Genomic DNA, 23,442 nt, shown 5'->3' on the forward strand with positions numbered 1-23,442 from the left:
CATTAGCTAGACAGAGGGCAAAGGAGTATTTTATTTCCCATGATTCTTTCTCTGTCTCTTTTTACCCTTTTTTCTCCTGGCACTTTGGGGCTGAGCTGTAGTTAGAGACAGGGTGTGGGACAAGTGTTCTGGTGCTGCTAGAGGTAGGGAGAGTTACCCCTGGAACACAGCAGGTGTGAGGTGGTCATGCCATCAGGATTAATCCCATTGCCAGATTTGGCTTTAGGAAGGAATTTCTTTTTCCTATTGCTCAGATCTGGCATGGATTTAGAGAGATTCTGCTTTTCTCTATGAAGCAGGGGTATAATCTGTTGTTCAGGACTGCCACCATAAATAAATCCTCCCTGAAAATGAAGGAACCAGGTGCACAGTCTGTGCTAGCTCTCACCCCAAGTACCTGATCATCCTCATACCCTTTCAGTGTTTTACAATAGGTCTTAAGCTTCGAAAGAGCATGTGTGGATTGTGCTGGGAGACAAGCAACAGCTCTGAGGATATTTTTGACTACAAGTTTCTACGCGGTAGCTTGAAACTATCAGATGGGGAGGTTTTTACCACCCTGTGCCCCTTTTTCTCTGTCCACAGTGTGTCTGAAATGTGTTGGGATGTGTAGTTGATGTGTTGTGGTTTGCAATGACAGAGCCTTGGGTGACACGGTCTAGTGTAAGGCGTCCCTGCTAATGGCAGGGCGGTTGGAACTAGATTATCTTAAGGTCCTTTCCAACCCTAGCCATTCTATGATTCTGTGACTGGCATCACACCATCACTGAAAAGCCTTAGCAGAAATCAGGTTAATGATGTGCTTGAAACTCAGTGACTCTATTAGAGGTTTGACTTGGGAGCACTAGCCACTCGCAAGGCTCCCCAGTACCTCCTATTGCAACACACGTTGCTTTCAATTGTTTATGGTTTTGCCAAAGCTGAATGAATATGTTGTTGGGCTGAATTTCTTGTTGTTATTCATTTTCTACCCTCCAAACACCTTTCTCATCCAAGTTGACCTGACAAATATATAAAAGAAAAGTCACAGAGTCAGAGTTTTCCATGCCTGGGTCTGAGCATTATAACAAGAAGAGTCTGTCAATAAGCACTGATTCACAGAAGGAATGAAACCACTTGGAAAAGGTCAGGAAGGAAGCTTTTGGCAGAGCCAAGAATTGTAACCAGGTTTCCCATGCCTACAAATTGTGTCTTAACTCTCAAACTATTTGTTCTCCTTGTCCCTTGCTGTAGGACTCATAATTTAAAAGGTAGGATGGGACCAGTGCTCAGAACAGTCTGAAACTCTGGGTTGATTGGGTTAGGAGGTCTTTATTCTACAGAGTTTCCCTTGCAGAACTTGTGTCTCACACAGCATTCTTTCCTTACACTAGTGCTTTCTCATTTGCTGCCCTACAGGCATCTGTGGTAACTGCTCTCCCTGCTGAATTTGTCAGCAATGAGTCCTGAGCCTGCCCAAACAAGTAAAAATAATAAAAACCCTTTCACAGGAAGGACTTGGCAGCAGGTAGGGGACAAAAACAGAAAAAGGAGGGTGGCATGAGGATAGTGCAGAGCTCCTATAGAACACCATAAAGAAGTCCAAGGTCTGTCAGTACTGTCCAGTGGCATTCAGTCTGAGTCAGGAAAACTGGTAAAATAGACCCCACAGTTGCCCTGCTTTCTCCTTCTCCCTGCTCTGAGGATGGTCATCTCAGATCTGCCATTACAGTTCTTGAAGGAGAAATCCTGTGACGCCCCAGGAATGGGGAACAAATCCAGAACCTCAGTGGAAGGCCTCAGGAAGCTTCATGGGATCTACAAAAACCCTTCTGTGGTACAACTGAGGCCTCAACCACCTGCACGTCTAGATGGAGTGCTTTGGGCATGGCAAACCAGTTTGGGGATTTCAGAAGAGGTCTCTCTAATGTGTGAGAGAAATGCTGCTAGTTGAAAGTTTTTTCACATGGGAAAGCTGAGCAAAGCTGGCTTCTTTCTCTCCCAAACACATAAGGTGTGGTTTGGTTTAGTTTAGAAATATGTAAGGACTCACCACCCTTTGAAACCAAAGCAGAAGTTCCTTTAGAGGATGATTCAGAGCAGGAGCCTAATTTCTGGATTCAGATCTGGGGCTCCCAACACAAGAAGGACATGGAGCTCCTAGACTGAGTTCAGAGGAGGGTACGAAGATGATCAGGGATCTGGAGCACCTCTCCTATGAAGACAGGCTAGAAGAGTTGGGCTTGTTCGTCCTGGAGAAGAGAAAGTCTGCGGGCACCTTAGAAGCCTTCCAGTACATTAAGGGGACCTACAAGAGATCTGAAGAGGGGCTTTTTACAAGGAAACACAGTCATAGGACAAAGGCTAATGGCTTCAAGCTGAAAGAGGGTAGATTTAGATGAGATGCTAGGAAGGAATTCTTTATAGTGAGGGTGGTGAGACACTGGCACAGGCTGCCCAGAGAAGTGCTGGCTGACCCATCCCTGGCAGTGTTCAAGGCCAGGCTGAATGCGGCTTTGAGCAACCTGGTCTAGTGGAAGGTGTCCCTGCCCATGGCAGGGGGGTTGGTACTAGGTGAGCTTTAAGGTCCCTTCCAACCCAAACCATCCTATGATTCTAGAATTCTTGTGCTCTGAATCACCAATCTCCATCTGACAGAGATGAAGACAACTGGACAGATAAGTTACAAGCTTGTAGCTAGATATTGGGATGTCAATGTCCCATGCAGGCTATGTAGATCGTGTTCTAACATACTTCACACCAGACTACACTCTTTTTGAGTCTGTAGTGTTTTTCTCCTCCCTGTTCTCAGAAGTGATTGTAATAGGTGAAGGGTAGAGCCAGGGAGCCAGCTCAGTTGGCTTAGACACACTAAATCAACCCTTTTCCTAGGGTCATCTCTTTATTCTTATGGTCAGTAAGCCTTGTAAGGACTCAAGGTCCATTGTACAAGCATACCCAAGTCTGTGACTACTGCACAAAGCAAGGAGGCTTTGGAAGGCACAAGGGATTGCCCTGAAGAAACCAGGGCAGATGACTGTCTTACATGAGTTGTAGTGTGTAGGTTGTGTCTTTTGCCTGGTACACCGGGTCTGAGAGGTCTAACATCAGCAGTCAAAAGAAAAGCTTCAGCTTAATCTAGTCAGAAGCACTCAGCACAAACACTGGTGCCACTGAAGGAGAAAGTCCTGCTCCAACCACAAGATAATTAAGAATGGAAAGCAAGGAAGTTATCCTTGCTGAAATAACTTCAAGGATACTGAAGTGCTGAACTTCTTTTGAACTGAAACTGAGCTACTTTTCTATTTACACTAATTTTCAAAGAGATCAGTTCCCTGACCCCATTCATCATGAGACAGAGATGCCACTGCTGCTTTAAGAACAGAGAAGGGAATGGGAGAAATGTGGGGTAGGTGGATTTACCCTACAGGTTAATCCTGGCTTTGCTTACCCTGATTCAAGGTAGTAGTCACAGACAGATACATCTTCGTGACATACTCTGGCTCCAGAACAATATAGTTCTGTGAAATTTCCTTTTTTTGAAAACACACCAATGAGTTGTAGTTCGAATTTAAAGTAATACATAAATCACAGCAGATTTTGGCTTCCAATACAATGCCTTACCAAAAAAAAAAAAAAAAAAGAGTATATGTGTGTTCACTAATCCAGCCAAGAACTGTAATAAACTGTCAACATCAGTCTTGTTCACTTCATTAGAGGGTCTTGCTAGTTCTTACAGAAAGGTTCTTCAGCTAAGATCTCCAAGCTGGTGGTCTGTGGAGACTTTTCTGTTTCTGTGATTCTGTTTTTTCTATCTGAATCTGATAAACCTTATTAAAAGAAGTACAGACCCTGTGGGATGAAATGTCAGGCCTGTCTTCATGAAATATTGTGCTCTGAATTGACCCAGCACAAGCCAGCTCTATGTGGGAAGTAATGCAGTCATTTTAGTGCATTTCTGAGCCCAGCTAATAAGCACTTTTGAGAAGTAGGTTATATTAGTTGTCACTCAGCACCTTGTGATTGCATTTCCATGGTTGTTGGACAGTTTGGGGTGTGGGCAAAACATGTTCTGCCTTCTCGCAAAAGGTTATGTGGACCTATGTGCATGTATATCTAATCACATAAATGAATTCCCTAGGTGACATGAAAACCCTTGCCCAGAATACAGGAAGGATATAAGAAGCCATATATTCCTTGCTTTCCAGAAGTGCTGGGGTCACTTTGAATAGAAATGTGAACATGGGAAATTTTCCTGAGGAAAGGCAGGGACAAGTAAGGGTATTTCAGAGCTACACAAGTAATATAAAACAGCAGGAAAACCACAAAGATTTACAGACAGAGTGTCCTCTGTTCCCAGGTAAAGGAAAACAAGTACTTCCACAAGAAAGGAGGAGGCAGGGGAAAAGTATAATTCTTGCTGTACATTTCACTTAAATTAAGAGTGTGATATACAGACGGCACATATGGCAGTTCAGCTTGGTTTTCACAGTCCCATACCTTCTTTGTTTGATTTTGGTGGGTTTTTTTCCTAAGATGCTATTCTCTCCTGAGCCACCCGTGCCTTAATCATCCCTGTGTCATGGTGTTTGCTGTGTTAATCAGTAGTTGCCGTGCCACATATTTGTGCCTGCTTCATGCACCCTTCACCAAACATGCCTTGGTTTCTCTGCTACACAGTTTCCACCTTGACTCAGCTACACCAGATTTTGCCAGTACAACTTGTCATCAGCTCTAAGGTCAGTTCCTCACCGACATCCCGTTCACACGTCATCAGGCAGCCATGGGCCCTGAGCTAAATCCAACCCTACAAAAGAAAGGGCTTAGCAGTGCTAAAAAAATTAAAGAGGTGCCTTTGTTTGTCTTCATCACCTCCCAGGTGATACTCTATTGGGACCAGCAGTTCCTGGTCTGAGGCTTGTGCCCACCATGAGCACTACGTGGCAGGCAGATCTATTCCAGGAAGCAAAAAGCATGGAGTGAAAATCCCCCCTGGCAGTTGCTATTACAAGAGACAATATTTTGTTTGGGTTTTTCCTTACAGCAAGCTGTGTCCCTGCAGTGATATTTCATTTACCAGTTCTTAACTGTCTTGTCAACGTTTCAGACAGGTGCAGCTGACTACCATGGAAGACACAAAAGCCATCCTCTCCTTGTCAAGGATTGACTCCATCCCAGCAGACTCAATGTGTTACTCAAAGTGAACGGCACGTTTTGATTTCCATTCCCACTGACGACGGGTTGTGGCCACCCCAAACTAATATCTGACTTACAGAAGCAGGGGAGGCAGAGGCAGTTAAAAGACAAAGTGTGGCTTTTGATCATGGCCATCAGACTCTGCAGAATGTAGTTTACTGGCTGAGGGTGTCTGCAGTGATGTTTTCTTCCTGTTCATTCCAACAGGGGAATGTATTGGTCAGAATGGGCATTCAAATGGCCACACAGCACCTAAGAGATTCAAGTACTTTGAGACAGCAAAAGGATTTTACCTCCAGAGCACTCCTCTTAGTCTGGAGGGAGACATTTATTTCATCACACAGATGAGTAACCAAGTACTGTCTCACTGATATTTTGATACAGGTTAGGAGCTAAAGTAAGATTTCTCATGGTGCTGGTCTTCCATTTCCCCATGACCCACTATCCACATGTCTTCCCTGGTCAGCAGGGAGGTGTCCAACCCATGCTACTATATGCGCAATCCTGTTGGGGTGCAAATTCGTAACACAATCACCTCACAGGTCTGACTGAAACAAGTACCAAGACCTGTAGAGATCCAGTGGGAGTAATAGAGCAGCCGTTCTTTTCTCCTCCTCTTTCCCTGAGGTCCAGATATCAAAGCTCATGGCGAGGCCCCTCAGCTCAAGCCATGAAGGATTTCTGTTTCTTCACTACCAATGGTGAAGATAGCTCCCTCTGGTACTGAGAAATGACTTTTGCTCCTTACAGCATAATCAGACCTCAGATGTGACATAATAACTGTTACAGCTGAACCCAGGACACAGCCCTAGAGATGAGGCATCCATTCTCACGGCTAAAGACTAGCAATTTTGGCTGTGTCACACATTGGAGGCAGTCCCCACAGATGACCTCCTGCCATCCACCAGCTGGTGAGCATTCACCAAGCCCTGCACTCAGATGCTGTACATGTTTTTGTCCTGCAGGCCTGCACATGCATGTCCTGTGCAGACCTTTCCAGTTGAGCTTGCAGGGTGGACAAGCAGGTCTGACTTTCTGAGTGACCCAACAGTCACATTTGGTCATGTGTTGTGCCACTTGCTCATGTACCATTGACCAAGTCACCTTAATTTCATCTGGAGGGTGAAAAGCAAACAACTTCCTAATTTCCAGGTTGGTTTGGGAATTAGATATACCTGCAAAAATTGACTTGAAAACTGCAGCAATCTGAACAAAATACAAGGCCCAGAACCTGAAGTAGATAGACCCTAGTGAATCAGTCTTCTTTGTTCTCCACAGAAGGGGGTGGCTGGTCTACAAGCACTAGTCCTCCATGACTGCTTCTGTGTGTAGTTGTCTGTCACTGCTGAGCTCTCTGTGGGAGTGTGGCTGTAAACGTGCTGAAAAGCCAGCTTGTACTCAGGAAGCACAGGAATGCCTGCAGAATAAATAACAACGTAAATTAGACAGGACTGGAGCTCACCAGTCTCAGCAGGAGTTATCCCCTTGTCCAAACATCCAGCCAGCAACTGATGAGCTTCCTTGTGTGCTCAGCAGTGATCCTGCCAAGCTGAAAAGATTAAGAAGGAAAACTTGCCCCAGCTGAACAAATAGCTCGAAGGTCTGCCTCAATAGATGATTGGGGCAGCATGGCTAGGCATTAGTTTCTGTAGCCTGAGAGACAGATGCAACTAGCATCACATCCAGCAGCAGCTGCCCCACCAGCCTTCAGGACCTGCAACACACCTGAAACTGTGCCCTGTGGGAAAGGTCCTCACTCAGCAGGTGAAAGCAAGCTGGAATTCCAAAGACACAAATTTAGATACTATCCACTCTTAGTCATGCTTTCCATTAAACTACAAGCACAGATACCCAGGAAGCCAAATGCCTCCTACCTTCCTTGTCCCTGCCCAAGCACTGGAACACAACTCATCTGTAAAAGAGACATCATATCTTCCAGAAACATCAGCAGTCCTGCATGTTTCACTACTGCTGAACCCAAGAGTTAAGTTATTGGCTTATCTCCCCTAGGATGGTTGATGGCTCAGCAGGGACTGCAAATCTATGTCTTCCAGCTAAGAGAAGCATAGCTCAAAACATCTTCTAATTTACAGCCAAACATTTATGCAAACATCATAAATCCAGGGATGATCCGCTGGGACTAGTGTAAGCATACATTAGAAATAACAGAGTATTTTGAAACACACGTGACAGGTTCAGCCCCACCTGCCTTAAATCACCTTTAATGGTTTTGGCCTCATCTTAGTCCCCAGCTGAAATTAAACCTGCTGTCACAATACTTCTTCTGAGTGCCTGCTGCACCTGAACTCATCACCAGAGGCTGACAGCAGGGAAGAGAGGTGGCTGGAGAACCAAATAAATGCTATCATCACAGAAGGAACTTTTAATAGGTTTTCCATCATAGCTGTAAACTGGATGATCCAGGGACTTTTGTGATGATCTCCCTATGGCATCCCAAAGGACAGAAAATAAAACACATTTTTATTAAGCCTTTTGAAAGCTATAACTGCTCATTTTTCCCTGATGGAACCTTACAGATGGGAGACTTAACAACTATTTTGCTTTCTTCATGCAAGAAAGTCTGCTGGGTGGTCAGACTGAGTATTACTGTCACAGCTGAACACCAGGACACCCTGAAACAATGTAGACAGTGTTTGGCACCCTCTAGTACCTCCAAGGTCAGTTTAGCCTGGAGTTAAGCCCTGACTTTGAAGAGCTAGAGTGGTCATTCCCATTCTCCCTGACATAGGAAGTAGAAATGTGTAGGTCTTTGCTTGCTGACATTTGACATAAGCAAATATGTCTTTGCCCTGCTTCCATTTGCAACTCTTGTTTTCACCAGAAACTGCTCACAACATTTATACTATTTGTGTTGCTGTCCTCCTGCACTTACTTGCTCACTAGAGATTAAAATTATATCTTGTGATGATTCTTCTGAAAGCACTGACTCTGGGGGACAGGCAGGTTTTCCACTAGCCAAGTAGAAACCACAGATTTCTGTTCATGGGAATGGTAGTGACGAGAACCCAGTGGAAAGTAGCATTGGGTCTTTGGGAAACCTTTTTGTACTGTCCTCAAAAGAGGCAGGGAAATCCAAAGTCTAAAGGGAAATCTTCCTCACATGAGATAAAGAACCGACAGCTGATGTTTTCAGGTTAGGTTATGTGAACAAGAAACAAACAGAAGTTTAATTTCTGTAAAGTATTAAATGAACCTGGATGCAGCCTGTCATCTCTGAGATGCTTAAAACCAAAGTACCCATGTCAGGACTGTTATCCAGTGGGGATCCATACCTGGACGCCATAGTGACAGTTGTAAAATTTCAAAATCTGGTCTGTTTTAGGTATGTTTCCCTTAGGAAACACCCCTTTTTGTGCACAAATATATGCACAGAGTGTCTATAGTAACTCTGCTCCTATCAGAAGCACCCAGAGTTAGAGAAGGGTCAAACTGGACACTTAAATGTGTTTTCCCATCCCCAGTCTTGAGGAGTTTCCATCAGAGTGTCTACAACTCACCTTAAAACAGTCTTGTTGATATCTTGTTGATATGCCCCTATGTGAGAAACAGTAAAAAACATTATCCAGGAGCACCAGGAGATTAAGAGTTGCAGAATGCAGAAATCAGGACAGTGGTTATGGAGTTGAATATACAGCACCCAAGGATAGGAGGTGATTTAAAGGGACCTATAAATATCCAAGCACTTGTCACCGAGGGTGGTTTAAATGCGTCACCTCTGATGCCTTCAACAAATCACATCAATAGGGAGGCTACACAAACAAAAGTAGTGTTTTATTAATCAGATACTGTGAAAAGGCCTGTGACATGGCAGAAAGTTAAGATTACAAAGTTTTAAAGTATTAACTTGGCAAAAAGGGAAAAGAATGGTACTTTTCTTCCACTGTGCAGCTGTTGTGTTTTTTTTTTTTTTACTGTCCTGACATCAAGCTACAAGCTGCATAAACCTTTGGAGGCACCTCCTGGTGTGCATGGCTTCTGGACTAAGAATGGCATAAGTGCATCTTAAATAACAGAAGTGCCCATTGCTCCACCATAAAGGGTACAACAGAGAAGTGTCAGTGACAGGAGTGGACTTTCGGTAGGAATGACTCTGTAGCTGTAACTTGGGGTCATTGTGAGCAGCACCCTGTGTGAATGCTGTTGAAGTGCACGTCTTGCCTGTTTCACTGCTCACAGGTGTCTGTCTATTTTGTCCTGATAAGCCTTCAGTAATGGCGATATTCCAACTTACCAGGCAGGCAGTTTGGAGCTTCACTGCCCTTGCAATTTTCCCAGTGCAAAGCTGACCTTTCCCTTGCATATTTAAGCCTGCTGCTTCTCTTATTGCTCACCACAGAACCCATGATCTTCCTCTATATCCATTCCTCTTGAAACATGAAGGCAAAGAGTGTGTTGAACACTGTAAAATTCTCAGTCCTTCTTTTAGAGTCTTCTAGATCTTTGGTCAGCTGTTTCTTTTTTATCACCAGTTGCTTTATTCCTTTTTTGAAGTTTGATGCCCATAACATGGCACTGTACTCTAGCCAAGGCTTTACTGATGCTAAGTTGGGTGGAGATAATTGTTTTGGACACCTTGCAAAGCACTGTATCCCTTTATGCATCCATTTTTCATAGCAGTTTGAAATCCTGTCTCCTATTTTGTCTGGACCCCATCCTCAATTCATATTGGGGAATGTGGAACTGCTGCCTAGCCATTTATTCTGCATCTTGTGTATTCCACATTTGAGCCGTTGGATATACCTTCATAAGTGAAAATTTTATGCTTATCTTCTAAAAGATGCTTGAATGTCATTCTCTGTTCTCCAGCTGTCTTTCCATTCACTTAAATTAGGCACATTTCCGTCTTTAAGCTTGTCCTTGACTTCCACGGGGTTTAAATCAGTCCCTTTGCTTTAGGAAAACAGTAATTTCAAGGATCCTCTATGTCTGTTGTTGAACCACACTGGACAAGTTCTCTTCCTTTTCTGAACAGCAAATTAATATTTAAAGAGTATTGTGCTACTTCCAGTATCCTGTGAGCTGTTATTATGGTCTATAGATCAAACCTAATGATTCCTGATAAATATCTTAAGTTCCCCTGGCTGCTTACACGTCAGTAGTAAAATTGCCAGGCAAAGGTGTCTGGCAAGAATTGCTTCTGTTCCTGACCTCATTACTCATGAATCTGCATACAGCTGCCTCTTACCCCCATCAAATGCAAACCCTAGAGGCCTTAGAGATGACTGTACATACTTGAACATGCCAAATTCCCACTAGAATAACCCCCCCTCCTTGCACCACATCAGAGTGCTTTACCAACGCTTTGAAGGAATTGCTTCCTTAAAATGCCTCTGGTTTAAAGCAACAGATGAGTTCACCCCTGTGGCACAGTCTTGGCCCTCATTCTCTGCTGAGGCTGACATTTTATACACAAGATGATGTCTTCCAAAGGCTGTAGCATTTGCAAGAACTTCTGTGTTCATCATTCATGATGTACCCACACCATGTACACTGCGTCCCCTTCAGTGGACATGCATGTTCGCTCACCCATGAAGCCAGGTTCTGCTTGACTCCTCCTTCTTCAGGTACTTCTAGAACAAACAATTTGTGGCTCACTGAACTCCTCAGCCAAGATGTTATTTTTTGTTAATGCTCTTTAATGGATTTTACTTCTGTGGACTTGTCTAGGTATTTCTGAACCCAAATAAAACTTCCACAACCACAGAAACCTGCAACAAGAAGTTCCACAGCTGAACTGCAAAATGTCTGAAAAAGTGTCTTCCTTTTTTGTCCTACCACCTAGTTTCTTCTCGTGTCTCCTAGCTCTCAAATAGGAAGGGACAGTGGGCAATCATTCCCTATCCATTCTTTCAAAGACATTCATGACCTTGCAGGTTTCTACTATACCTTTCCTTGATTACCTTTTCTTCTGGGGGATCTCATTAGCTTTGTTCAGATGGGCAAATTGCTCCTCTTCTTCTACTTTCATTTTAACAATTCCTGTGATGAACACATATCCTCCAGAAATGGACTGAGAACCAGCCTTACTGAATGTCATCAGTCATTTCAGCTACTACCAATGTGTGCTGGGTTTGGACTATCTCCTTAGATCAGTAAATGGTAAACCCCTGTAGAATAATGTAGCAGAACTGCTAAGCATCAGTTGTTTCCCATTTCCAGCAGCATGATAGGGCTCAAACTCCTCATCAAGTGATCAGGGCTGTAAGTTGTCATGTCTTTCCTCAGCTGGGGCAACTGCCTACATCCTTTCTCTTTGCCTGTGACAAACACAGTGATTCGTTTTAGCTTAGTCTGAAATGTTAAATTACATTATTCTGCATTTGCCTAAGGATAAATTGACTCAGCATTTAGGCTAAACATTTACTGTAAGGTTTGCATCCAGACAATTACCTCAGCTTAGCTGATGCTTGGTAACTTGTTAAGCCGCGGTATCTTAATTACAAGACCTAAGGCTCTCATAAGACAAACTGGGATTTCAAGATAACTACAGCTTCTATTTTGGAAAGTCGGGATCAATTCCAGTGCAAAACTATTCTAAAACAAATCTCTGCATTACAGTCTCCAATCATATAGTCAGAAGGGTTTTGTATATAAAACAGGAGTTGCAGTCTTTCTAATCCAAACTGTCCACCAAATACAGAAAAGATGAAAAACTACCCTTGGCATAGCTAATTGCAATTAGAGACTTTTGAAAATTCAAGCACTTGTTCCCCACTTCAAACACAATTCAGCAAAGTGTTTAAGCTCTGATTCAAATGGGATGACTTAAGTGATTAGAATTAACCATGTGCTGAAGCATTTTGCTGAACCAAGACCTAAGGGGAGAATAATGCCTTAAAACTATGGCAAGTCTTCAGCTGAGAGAACACAGAAGACCCTTGCTCTGGGTACCAAAATTATATTTCTTACACATTTGTAATCTCCAGAAATAAAAGACTGCTTTAACATGGCCTATGCTGCAGCTTTTGGATATGGATGAGTTTGGTCCTTCGCATGCTACAAAATAACTTCTTAAGGAAAATGTCTGCCTTCAGCAGTTAAGAGAGAGTACGTTATCTTTTGTGATTCTACAATACTGGCAGCAACAATTCAACCCAGATATTTTGCTATTTGGTTTAACATATTCCCAGAGGTATGTGCACAACAAAGAATCCTGAAATTATTTTTTGCGCTTTATTAGGATCAGTTCTGACAGCAGCATAATCTGAGTAACTTCACTACTTGCTTGAGACTGACATAGAGTATTTTTTAGCACAGTATATCTCAATACATAAACACTAAAGTCACTTATGTTGCGTACTAAGATGCATTCCCATATGTTGCCACTGAATTTATTAATATGCTGTACTTCAACTATGCTCAGACACATGGAATATGTCTTTATTTAGTTTGAATCAGTCCTCGAGGCTGGGCTACGATGTTCTGATGGGGTAACATCAAAAGAATGTGCTTGCTCCTCCCCAACCATTCACCATGCATAACATGTACATCCATGACTTTTATGACCTTACAAATTATTCCTAGGTCATTTACCATGGTAAATAACAGCCATTTGCCATGGTAAATGTGAATGCAATGCCAGGGAAAGAAACTGGGAAAACTGCAATACAAATTCAGTTCTTGTAAATATTCCAGGAATTCATGTTAGGCATCGGCTGTGATTGAAATATGGGGATTTGGTTTGTAGCCTCATGTAGCCTATGTTAGACTCATAACTGTGTAGAGCTACTACATAATTATCAGCATGCTATCTAATCTTGATATAGGCCTCAGGTGAAAGAGAACCCAGGCCATTTCTAGATAAACTGTTCCACTGTTACAAACTGTGCAGTTTATTTCTGCCCTCATGTTGTCACTCATATTACAGTGTCTGGATTATGTAAGGTCTTCATTCACTAGATTGGAGTCTTGTGTTAATAAAGCACTCTAGCAAACAGAGCTGGGAAAAACTCAAGAGATCCTCTCACCCATCTCCCTGTCCACTCTTCCTGTGTCATTCCTAAGACCTCCTGTAGTGATGACTGTGCCATCTCCCAGGGCCTGTAAGCAAGATCTGTCTTTACGATGTCAGTCATAATCCTTCAGGATGTTTTATGTACTTCAGCTATTTTGATGATGTGGCGGCTCTTCATGCTGGAAGCCCTGCTTCACACAGTAGATGCCTCAGCAGCACTGTGCTGGGCATTTGTCTTAGGTGTCTGAAGCAGTGAGGCTCCTGCTTGATGATCTTTGGGAGTTGCCTGTTTACCTTCTCAGAGACTCCTCCCTAAGAACCATCATCCTAAATGGCATTGCCGAACACCTAGGTACAAAATGTCTTCAGCTCATAACCTCCTCTGCCAGCAGCTGGGCTTCTGGCTCCTGTGGGGAGTCCAGTGGTTTTGCCCTGGGTATTGAACTCCATAAACTGCTTCATTTTTAGAGGAGCTGAAAATGCCTGGCACATTCAGTCCTTGTGCACGAGGTCTGGCAAATGCTGCAGATGATGAGGTTTCTCACTCTCAGGAAAACACTGCAATTAACACTACATTAATTAACAGAAGAAAAAGGAAGTTATTTTTGGAAGGCAGTGCCCGCCTACTGAGAAGCATTCAGAAGACCCATCTTACCCCTCTGCTAACAAAATCACATTAGCCTCACAGACTAACCAGTCCAGAGGTGGGGAAGACGGTTTAAACAGGGGCTACACAGTGTCCAGATCCAGATTTTGAAAATCCATTTTCTGGCACCATCACCCAAAATTCTGCTGGCATGGAAAAGGAAACCCTGGGATGCCAGTAGAAGCAGAAGCTTAAAAGTAGCAGGGACTGCACTGCTTTTTATAATTCTGCTGTCATGGGATAGAAGAACCAAGGTTTCAGCATGTGCTTGGCTGAGAGATCTAAGCCTGCTTTCAGAAATCCATACTCTGCTCTTTCTGGACAGATAAAGTCTCTTTGAAGCAGAGAAAAAAAAAAGTGTTTACAGAACCTGGCTTGTCTAATTTACCAGTGTAACGAGAGGCAGGGCTCTGCCTGATGTCACTTTTCATATTTAGATAAGAAGAGCGTGCCAGGGCAGCTTTCTATCTGTCTGTGGTCAGTGACATGGTGGTCTTGTAAGGAGATTTCCCTTGGGAAAGAGATATATAATATATACATGTAAACCACAGGATAATCGATTATAATGGAGGGAGAGTGAAACTGTATGCTAAAAATAATCCCAGAAATGCTAACAGCTGGAGTTTGGTAAAACCTGTTTATGAAGCTGGTTCAGATGGTGTTTTAAAGCTCATCAGAGGTTCAAGTCAAGAGTAACAGCAATGCTACACGTGTTACACTCACGTACTAGTAACACAAAGCCAGACTGCTGCTGTTCACGAGTCTCAGTGTGGCTGTCGTTTTACCAGCCACATTCTGGGCATTGCTGACTCCATGAGCAGCTTTGGGGACTTGGAGAAGGAATAAATTAATGCTCATCATTCAGAACTGAGAAGGAATTTTCCAATGGAAGTGTTTGTTGTCGGAAAATGTGGGTTCATCGACAGCTGCACACGTGGCAAGGGTGGGCTGACTTCAGTGACACTTTTTTCTGTTTCTTTTTAATTATTTTTTTTTACAAGAACAGTTTTCAGGTCCAGAATGGAAATTTTATTCAAAAAGAGCAGAAAACAGCAGCTCCAGAGTGCTAATTTCCCCAGTAATTAGTGTGTGAACTCAGAGATAGAAAGCATGGGTTTAAGTCCCTGTTGCGTCTGATTTGACTTTTGTGTCCCCACATCTCTAGCAGGCCCCCTCACTCTAGAGGTGGTAATCTGGGGAGAAGAACATGATCCCTCTGGCTGGGGAGGGCTGTCTCTTTCTTTGTTTTGTTTTATTTGTTTGTTAAGAATGCAGCATTATTTCATGCAGCAAGAGAAAAAGAAAAACAAAGTTCTTGAAATCTCAAGTGATGCCAGAACATATTTTCTACCCAGCTACTTGCCATAAATAAAACTGACATTTTATATCTTGGCCATTACAACTAGATGACTGCCATGATTTTTTTTTTTTCTTCTTCTTCTTAATAAAATAGAAGCCAAATAGAAGTTCACACACATGTGCTACCAGAAACTTTGGGCTCATTTCAGTTGGTGTAAAACAGAGATACTGAAACATCAATTTAGAAATATCAAAGATACATGAGGGGCTTTTTTTTCCCCTGCCAAGCTTAATTTTCCTCTGGGTGAGCTGTCTGCAATCTGAGTGGTATGTATGAGGGAGGATGAAGACAGGCACCACTTTTTTTTAGTCTCTCTTTCTTCCAAGAACCACATGGCAAATAAATTTGAAAAGGGGGTCATTTAAAGAAGACCTGATACAGGAGATCCCCATTTAATTCTGCAAAGGTGACCAGCACAGCTTTTCTTCCGTACGGTTCTTTGAATTTTTCTCAACTGGACATGAAGTGACTCACGAGCTCTTAGAACATTTTATTTTGGCTGAAACATTTCTCACTGTGCCCTTTGGCAATGGATTTTTATGCTGCAATTTTGTCAAAAAGTTTGCATGAGGAACTGCAAGATACATATATATGTATATATAAAAGCTCATGTCTCCATCTGTAACTGCCTTGCTCTGCACATCTGGAGAGTACCTGGTGGGTGGAATCTTTCCCTCTCCTGGCAGAGATCTGAGCTTGATCCTATGCTTCCATTGCATTACACATTTTAATGCATTTCTCTGCATTCTCAGACAGTGATTTTTATGAGTAAATAACATCAACAATTAATAGCTCAGAATGTCAAGCTCTTGAACTCAGAATTGGGTAGCACAGTGAACAGTGGAGTTCACTGTCTCAGGATGAAAATAACAGGCTTATATCTGATGGAACCAAGTTAAATTCCTGCCATGGACTTCAGTCTTTGTGATGCCTGTGGAGCCAAAATTGGGCTTTGCACATATATACAAACACACTCAATGGTATATTGCTTTTAGTAAGACCCTTTTATTTCCTCTGAGTCCTGGAATCTGTTCATGCAATGACTCATGAGCAAACAGCTTTGCAGAACATATCCTTTGATTTGAAATGCTCCCTGCTGTGCCTCTGCAAAGTCTTTTATTTCTTTGCAGAGTTTGCACAGAACACTTTCATAACTATAATCTCCCTAAAGCTGAAATCAATGGGAGCTGTATCCATTACACTAGGGATGCATTTGTCTTGCCATTTTGGACTTTGAAAATTGGAAGCTTTAAAGCATTCGTCACTGAAGGCAAGAACACATGCTATCATTTAGGAGCCCAAATCATGTTAGTTTTCAGTGGAGACCAGTTACTAACAGCAGATTCTCAAACAATGCTTTTTAGATATCTAGCAGCAGTCCAAGGTGCTCAAGCTTCTTTTTTAAGTCCAAGCTCTCCAGCTATATTTTTGCTGTCTCCTGGAGAAGTACTTGAGTTCAGAAAAAACAAATGCCTTGAGATGGTGGCACCTGCACTTAAGGTGGGACCTCAAGTCCCAACCAAGTTTCACAGCCTCACAAATGAATATACCTGACTGAAAATTCTGAATTCAGCTCATAAGCCAGACCTGGCCTACCTTTTTAGCTCAAACTTCTGGCAAGCAAAGAGAGGCTGACAAATCCCATTTTAGCCTCTCCAGACATAGGCATGATAAGGGGAATGGCTTAGCTGACATGTTAGGTAACAGGTAGCCTTCGGTGCTTCCCATAATGTTCATCCATCTGGATCCCATTTCAGTGGCATTTGCACACCTAACTCCCCCAGCTGCCTGAGGCAAACCTGGTAGTTGCAGACAGCACTGGCAGCAACATATTTTCTCCCATCCTAACCAAACAGCACCTGAACATTTCATAAATGCTGAGGGATCTGGACTTTGCCATACCTCTGCAAAGAGCAGCCTGGTACTACTTGCTCTTATTGACAGATGGAGAGCTGAATGATGTGCTTGTTTAGCTGAGTTCATCACCAAAATGTCCAGCTAAGTGGGGATAGATGCAAATTATTTTGTATTTCCTTCTCCTGCTTGTCTCAGAGTGGAGGGACAACTGAAACATTGACTGGACAGTAAGAACTAGATGGGAAATTTTGCCTGAGGCATCTTTTGTTCTGTCTTCTTACAGGACACTTTTCGTGTTGGCGACTTCAAAGGACTGCACCAGATAAGCAGGGGAGAAACACAGATTAGCTGAGACATCAACGAGTGTTGGATGAGGTCAATTAAAAGCCAAATTAAACAAATGGAGCTTTCAACTTCGATCCAGACAGGAAGAAGCAGTCAAGTTGCAAGGGCTGGAGATTAAAAGAATTCCAAAGGGCTGATGCAGAACAGGAGCATGGGAGAGGGAATGGTAGGGGGAGCCAGGGAGCGGGGTGGGGGGGGGGGGGGGCGGGAAATACCTTCCACCTATCGTCTTCACACAGGACCGAAACTCATCTGTATCCATTCTACGCGGAGGAGCTGGAAGGGAAAAGCCCTGGCAAAACTTTGATGCCTACAGAAAGGAAGGTGAAGCAGAGTGCCAGAGTAAGGGTGGGGATGAGCAAGGGCAAGGATGAGCTGTGCTGCAGCAAGCAGAGCAGTAGCCTAGCAGTGAGAAGAGACAGGATTTGTGCCAAGTGGATTCTGGGTCCTGTAACTGGAGCCGAGCTGCTGAGTCACTCTGTAGAGCCTTGCAAAAGCCACTTTGTCCACCTCCTGCTGCCACAGTCAAACCTATCTTGAAACAGGGGTCAGGACAGCTGGGAACCAAGCTGTGAAAACAAGGTGCTGGCTGAATATGCCAGAGGTGCCCATGTAAAGGGGTTTGTGCTGAGCCCACAGCAAGGACCTCCAAGTCAACAGCTGAGTACCCCTGAAACGCTGGGATAAAAGCCTAGTTTTCTTTCACAGTGGAGTTTTTTCAAGTCTTGACATTTTCTTTTGCTCATACAATCCGCTAACTTGTATGAGAGATCATACTCAATCTGTATAGAAATATTGACATGATGGGACCTCGGAGAAGGTAATACTGTGCATGGAGCAATAATATTCTCCTTCAGGGGCAACTCTGCCTCGTGGGCATACATGTAGGATGTGGCAAATTCTGTCCTGTCAGAAGCAAGATCAGCTGGGCTGGGTTGAAGAACAGGCGACTCTTTCCCCTTTATGCTCCAGCATCTGGCAATTTTTAGTCCAAGTTTGTCTTGTGACTTCTAGGCCTTGTTCTGCTCTGGCACTACTTTACCAGAAAACTATTTGCTCTCTGGAATATAGTCTTCATACAGGTAATTGAAAGTCTTGTTTGCTCTTTTACAGATCACTTAATCAGACAGCATCTGATTACTTTCTCACTCAGAGCGGGCTTCTCAGATTCTGAGTCAAATCGTGTCTGCTTTCTGAACTCTTCTTTGTGTTCTTCAAGGCCCTTTTTGAAGTGTGGACAACTGAAGCAAAAGTTACCCTTGTAGCAGTGATAGACGAGACTGATTTGTAAGCAAGTCATACCCTTCCCCTAGGCTGCCTTCATGATAATTGTTATTAACATCTCCTGGGTTTGGTCTCCTAAGAGAGAAAAAAGAATAAAAAAATGTATTTTTGTTCAAATGACTATTCCAAACCACTTTCCAGAGTCATTGCTTTCCTTGCTTTGGTCTTCCAGCTCCCAAGTTTGCCATATATTTGTATCCTTGCTTTCTAAATGGAAATAATATTAATGATGTCAAAATTACTGTCTTCCAGCCTATGCTTTCATGTGGGCCATCTGACTCCATCAAGAAACTTCAACCAGTTTTTGAGTATAATCTCAAAGACATTGTGTTCCCCAGTGAACAAAGGCAGATTAGAGGAGCTAGAGGCCAGCTGATGTTCTCTTGCAAGCGAAAAGCTACAGTGTGATCCCAGTGATTGTATATTGTGCTCAGCCAGAAGGTCCAGAGTTTGGAACCACCTATAGGTATGTGACCATTTACCAAGATCTAGGAACAGGAGAGAAGGTGACGAAGGGACTACAGAATGTAGGAACATGACAAGAGGTCCATACAGGAGAGAGGAGGGAGAAGAGAGAAGGTAGGGAACGACAGGGGATACTTGGCACAAATCCATAGTGAAACAGTTTTCATTACTCCCTGGGTCCAGGGGACATTTCACTTGCCTGCTTCAGAACACGGTTTACTTGAACAATGTTTCTTTACAAAGCAATCTAGTTCCAGTAAGATGCACAGCATTTCTATTTACTGACATTGCAAAGACCAGAACTTGGAGGTCCCTCCAACCATTTCCCTTCTGTATCTCAGTTTATGTTTTTTAAGAATCACAGGACAAGCCTGATGCCAAACTCTTCCCTTCAGGCTGATTTCCAACACTTCCAGAATTATGTTCAAACACACATATAGCCCAGTAATTAACCCAAACTATCATGAGCTGACATGCACCTCTGTCTGTGTATCAGTATCCTCCATGCCTCCTGAAGACGGATGGATATAAATAGCATCTTTGAAGACAGCTGAACCAAGTTAATTAGGGATAGACTAACACAGTAAAGCTATTTTTAGCAGCCAATTTATATCTGGTTACCTTGTTACGGGAAGCTTATGCAATGCTAGTAAATTCTTAACTAAGGAGACAGTTTGCACTCCAGAATTATTTCACTGTTAACTCTGTGTGTGTTTCTTCAGAATAACTATAGGACTTCAAAAAGCAATACATTTGACAGAGAGAGATTTATTTGCCTTCTAGTGTTAGGGTTTCAGGGGATTTAATTTTTCCCTTAGGGTTTCCTCTGAAGCTATGCCGGCTACCAATGAAAAAATGGAAGTCTGTGATGAAACACCTGCCTGCAGCAGCAATTTATTGAAATAAACTTTCAAATCCCACAATTCTCACCAGTGTTTTATGTGTCCTGGCATTTTGGGGCATGTATTTTTAAAAGACTGGTCTTTTATCATGCACAAACAAAATAAATTTTTCTGGGCAGCAGGGAAGCATTGGTATGGCCACGCTGATCTGAAGAGTCCTACGCTGACTGTCCCTGAAAGTGAATAACTTTTCACAGACAGAAAACATCAGGCAAAGTAAACTCCCATTAATCTTGTGCCCCTCCAGGGAGGGAAGGAGGATGGAAGAGGAGGCCCAACTCTAACTTTGTTTTTACCTTTGCAACTATGCTAAGATTGTCCCTGGATTCGAGTAGGGGCAGAGTTTGGCCCACTGACTGCTAAGCACGAGTAGGGGCTGATGCAATTGAACCCACATGCAGAGGCAGCTGGCCAGTAAGACAAACCGTCTTGGGAGCCAGGGCACGATGCTGTGAAATGCTTGAGCTAGCACAGCAAGATGTTTTCCTTCTTTGCAAGCCCTAATATGAGAACAAGGCACACCAAGTATATATAGCTCTGGGGATCTGGATGGAGAGCTTTTGTGTCCTCAAAAAAATATAAATAAATAATCTGCTGGATAAAGGGGGACACCATTGCCCAGCTTGGAAGGAATCTCTTTTTTTTTGGAAGGCTCAAGGGAGGGCAAATGGCACCAAGCCACTTCTAAAAATTGATTCAAAGGGCAAAGCATGTGCAGGTTTCCAAGCAATGAGTAAGCACCATGACATCAAGGAAAGGTTTTGTCAGTGGGATGAAGAATTACCACCAGTGATGTGTTTTGGGGATCTAGAGCCAGGTAAATGGGGAGGGACTTTTGAAACAAGATATCATATAACCCGAAAAGATGCATTTCAGACTTCTCTAGAGAGATAGGACAGATTATTTCATTGGATCACAGATAAGAGCAGAATCAAGGTCTATCTAATGACATGTCCTGGTTCAAAGAGCAGCTCCAGGAGAGCCCCAGAAAGGAGTAAAATGTTAGAATCACTCTCATGGAATGAAACAATCCCAGATCCTAAGTCAGGCCTTTGTCTGATCTTTAATAATCAAGATTGGTGGGTACTATGTAGCAATGGGTCTAGCATCCCTTTCAAATTCACAGTAATTAATTCCAGTAACTGTGAAGAAGTTTGTACTCAATAGAAAAAGCAGAAATTTTTTGTTTTCCCTTTAACTGTGCTCTTTTTTGTTGTTGTTGTAGGTACATCTCATGGCAGGGTTCTGCAGTCACCTGTATGTTGTGTTAAAAAATAAACATGCACATTTTTACTGTGTCCCAGTTCTGAGTTTGTATTGCTACTCAGTGTCACCGCAAGGAGGAATCCACTGTTGTTTCTAGACTCTTAGCTCCTTTGGTCTGTGCAGGTGTGGAGTCAGTATCAGTCCCATACCTCTCAATGGCATCAATTACCCTGCTAGAATAGATTCACGTCTCAATTTCTGGCCTCCAGCTGCAGAGACCAGCTCTGATTCCCAAGGAAAGCAGCCCTGCTTGCAGCACATAGCTAATTGTGTGTCCATGTGGGTGTGTGGAAGTAACTTGATTCATGCTGCCAGTCAACATCATTATTGCAGGAGGCACAAGGCTTGACAGCCCTTGTAGCTATTATCTGCTGGAGCTGATGGATGCTGTTCTTACAAGTGAAGTACCTAATCCCCTTTTACCTCTCCTAAACACTGGGCCTCCATGTTAGCCTCAGGCAAGCTCAATCCCTGTATTAATTATTGGTTGCATTTTCTTAAAGCCTGTCTTCTTCTTTTCTTTTTTTTTTTCAGATTCTATCACTCCTAAGTGAAATCCTGTCACTTACCCGTCTTCCATCCTAACAGGCTTACATCTGTTTCTGTAGCTTCCCAGTGTCACAGCAAGATCTGGTTTTGCAACAGTAGGCAGTTTTGGGGATCTGAGGGTGCTTTTGGGAAGAGAAGCTGACAGATTGAAGATGCAGAATTTGTGATTAACAGCTGAATAAACCTTCCTAATGGTATCAGACTACAAGCCAAACTCTCAGGGAGCAAACCTTAGCTCCACACCTCTAATCTTGCTTCTCACTTGCTTATACTGGTTCCACTCCACAGTGCTACTGTATTTACATGTGTGTCCTGGAGCTTTACATAGCAAAATGAAGAAGGAAAAACCAGGTATGTATCTGTCCCAGAAAACACTTCCCCAGCTCCCCTTTGCTGTCCTACTCTCAGCAGCTTCAAAAATGGGAGATGGTGTGTGCTGGTAGAGGGCTCATAAGCCTGTTAAAGGAGTACCATACTACTTTCTATGTAGCATAGCACAGGTGCAACTAAGAAAACCTCAGGCATGTGCATTTCTTCTTTTCCAAATATAAATCATACCTTTGTAATGACCCCAGGCCCAAGCCTATAGCAGCTCCTGAGAATGGATGTCTTTTGCTATGCCTGCCTCTCGGTCTGTGCTGTCAGCATGCAGGAACTTCCAGCTTCACACCTCCTCCTGCATGCTTTCTATCACTTTCCAACCACCCTTGGCATAACCTCAGAGAGGTCACATCACAGTGCTTACTACAGTAGGGCCATTTGGTCCAGATTTGGGATGGATTCTTGCCCAATTTCCCCCAACCTGCAGAGCAGGCAGGGAAACCTTGGCTTTTCCCAGCTGGAAATGGATTTCCAAGAGTAACCTTCACATGAAGGCTTTGATTAAAGCACCTGGGTCACCCCTTTTCCTCTGTTTCTAAGGTAAAGAAACTGGAAATTGAGGTTCTTGAAAATGAGCTCAACTTCTGGAGAAGCAACCCCACCTCTTCTCACCTCCTGTATGCCTGATACGGACAAGAGCAGAGGAGGCCCTCCTGGGCAGAGGTGGCAGTCCTGGTTTCCACCCATAATTTACCCCTGTAAAGACACTCACTGATTTTGGACCATCTTCTGCTTCTACTGTTGAAACAGCCTCCACTTTGCCCCTTTCTGCTGGCTGCTCTCACACTGAGTCATGGCTCTGCACAACTCAGCCCCTTACATACCTGCTGAGAGGTTGTATGAGGCAAAGGAGATGTCCAACTTGAGTCTGTCTATCCTCCATCTCCAGAGAGCTTCTTAGTGCCATAGTGAAGATGAACAAGGACTGGAAGTGTCCAAATCTTTACTATTTTTTACAGAACAATGTCAAGAATATGTTTTCAGTCATTCTCCATGGCAGGCTCTAAGGGAGCACAACCATTATTAGACATCAGAAAACCTATGTGGGAAGGGATTTCAGGAAAAGTCCCAGACACAGATCAGACCAACACAGGTGTGTACTTCCTTAAACAAAAGAAAATACAGGTAGTCCAGCTTACCAAAGCTTCGTGTCCTTCAATTTGCTATTTCCACTGCTCAAAGCCTCTTTTATTTAGTTTTCTCCAAGGCTTTGTTTCACGGTTCTGTTCCACTGGGA

Source organism: Lathamus discolor, chromosome 3 (assembly GCF_037157495.1).
Source record: "Lathamus discolor isolate bLatDis1 chromosome 3, bLatDis1.hap1, whole genome shotgun sequence".
NCBI lineage: Eukaryota > Metazoa > Chordata > Aves > Psittaciformes > Psittacidae > Lathamus > Lathamus discolor.